At 46.2% G+C, this 2,771-nt stretch overlaps 1 pseudogene; it reads left to right on the plus strand.

Annotated features, from left to right (window-relative positions):
- Positions 1–793: 793 nt before the first annotated feature.
- LOC114095385 (cyclin-dependent kinase 11B pseudogene) lies at positions 794–2,389 on the plus strand (annotated as a pseudogene).
- Positions 2,390–2,771: the final 382 nt, after the last annotated feature.

Here is a 2,771-nt window from a genome sequence, read left to right on the forward strand (position 1 = left end):
ACCAAAATAGCCAAAAAAATTGAAAAAGGAAAGAATTGGGAATCTCATATTTTGCAACATTTACTACGAATTTACACTATCCGGACTGTTTGGTAGCAGAATGGTACAGACTTAGGAAATGTAGTTAGAATTGTGACCCCATCAATACATTCTCACATTTATAGTCAATTGATTTCTGTATGGTTGCCAAGAATATTCATGGGTAAATAATAATCTTTTTCAACAAATGGAGCCAGGACTAGATATCTATATGCAAATGATGAAGTTGGATCTCTTTCTCACACCACATACAAAAATGAATTCAAATATATCATAGATCTAATATAAGGACTAAAATTACAATGCTCTTAGCAGAAAATACAGAAGTTTATCTTTGCAATCTTGGTTTAGGCAAACTCTTTACCTGTGACATCAAAAGCACAAAGACAAAAGAAAAATAAGTGAATTGGATTTTATCAAAATTAAAAACTGTGCATCAAATGATGCTATCAAATAAGTGAAAGAAATCCCCAGAATAGGAGAAATATTTGCAAATTGTTTATCAGATAAAGGACTTTATTTAGAAAATATAAAGAACTCTTCCAATTCAAATACAAAGACCAATAGTCCAATAAAAAGGGAGCAAATAACTTGAATGAGCATTTTTTCCTAAGAAAATGTAAAAATCACCAAGAAATGTATGGAAAGATGTTCAATATCGACTCTTGTGCGTCATCATCCGGCGCCAAAGCAGGAAGTGACGACGCTCCTGGCGCCCGCCGCAGCTGTTTCTTCTCAGGCTCGGGACCGGCGGCGGCGGTGGCGGTGGCGCTGGGCGTTTTAACTCAAATGGGTGATGAAAAGGACTCTTGGAAAGTGAAAACTTTAGATGAAATTCTCCAGGAAAAGAAACGAAGGAAGGAACAAGAGGAGAAAGCAGAGATAAAACGCTTAAAAAATTCTGATGACCAGGATTCCCTTGAGGAGGGGGAGCTGAGAGATCACCGCATGGAGATTACAATCAGGAACTCACAATTCCGACGTGAGGATTCTATGGAAGACAGAGGAGAGGAAGATGATTCTCTGGCTATCAAACCACCCCAGCAGATGTCTCGGAAAGAAAAGGCTCATCACAGGAAAGACGAAAAGAGAAACGCAGGCATCGCAGCCATTGAGCAGAAGGGGGGAAGCATGCTAGAGTGAAAGAAAAGGAAAGAGAACACGAGCGTCGGAAACGCCATCAGAAGAACAGGATAAAGCTCGCTGGGAATGGGAGAGACAGAAGCGGAGGGATCTGGCACGCGAGCATTCCAGGAGAGAGAGGGACCACCTGGGGCAGCTGGAGAGGAAGAGGGAGCGGGAGCGCAAGCTGAGGGAGCAGCAGAAGGAGCAGCGCGAGCAGAAGGAGCGGGATTGCAGGGCCGAGGAGCAGCGCAAAGAGCGGGAGGCCGGTTGCACAGTGCGGGAAGACCACAGTGACAAGGGGAAGGCCAGCCACTGGAGCCGCAGCCCGTCACAGCCACCAAGGGAACGCTTCGAGCTTGGAGACGGCAGGAAGCCAGTGAAAGAAGAGAAAATGGAAGAAAGAGACCTGCTGTCTGACCTCCAGGACATCAGTGACAGCCAGAGGAAAACGAGCTCAGCTGAGTCCTTGTCAGCAGAATCAGGTTCGGGCTCAGAGGAGGAGGAAGAGGAGGAAGAAGAGGAAGAAGAGGAAGAGGAGGAGGAAGGGAGCACCAGTGAGGAGTCGGAGGAGGAGGAGGAGGAGGAGACTGGGAGCAATTCTGAGGAGGCCTCCGAGCAGTCTGCAGAGGAAGTGAGCGATGGAGAGATGAGTGAAGAGGAAGAGCGAGGAGACGAGAACCACGTCCTGGTTGTTCCAGAGTCACGATTTGACCGAGATTCCGGGGACAGTGAAGAAGGGGAGGAAGAAGTGGGTGAGGGGACCCCACAGAGCAGCGCCCCAACCGAAGGGGACTACGTGCCTGACTCCCCAGCCCTATCGCCTATTGAGCTCAAGCAGGAGTTGCCCAAGTACCTGCCAGCCCTACAGGGCTGCCGGAGTGTGGAAGAGTTCCAGTGTCTCAACAGGATTGAAGAAGGTACCTATGGTGTGGTCTACAGAGCCAAGGACAAGAAAACAGATGAAATTGTGGCTCTGAAGCGGTTGAAGATGGAGAAGGAAAAGGAAGGCTTCCCGATCACATCTCTGAGGGAGATCAATACCATCCTCAAAGCCCAGCACCCCAACATCGTCACTGTTAGGGAGATCGTGGTGGGCAGCAACATGGACAAGATCTATATTGTCATGAACTACGTGGAGCATGACCTCAAGAGCCTCATGGAGACCATGAAGCAGCCGTTCCTGCCAGGGGAGGCAAAGACCCTGATGAATAACCCTAAATGTTAATGTCTTAAACTCACCAATCAAGAGACACAGGCTAGTAGAATGGATCACAAAACAAGACCCAACAATATGCTGCCTACAGGAGACGCATTTGATAGGAAAAGACATACATAGACTGAAGGTGAAAGGTTGGGAAAAATCATATCACTCATATGGACTTCGGAAACAAGCAGGAGTGTCCATACTCATATCAAATAAAATAGATTTCAAGCCAAAGTTAATCAAAAGGGATAAAGAGGGACACTACATACTGCTTAAGGGAACCATACATCAACAAGACATAACAATCATAAATATATATGCCCCAAACAATGGTGCAGCTATGTTCATCAAACAAACTCTTCTCAAGCTCAAGAGTCTAATAGACCACCATACCATAATCATG

The sequence above is a fragment of the Marmota flaviventris genome, chromosome 5 (assembly GCF_047511675.1).
Source record: "Marmota flaviventris isolate mMarFla1 chromosome 5, mMarFla1.hap1, whole genome shotgun sequence".
Classification (NCBI taxonomy): domain Eukaryota; kingdom Metazoa; phylum Chordata; class Mammalia; order Rodentia; family Sciuridae; genus Marmota; species Marmota flaviventris.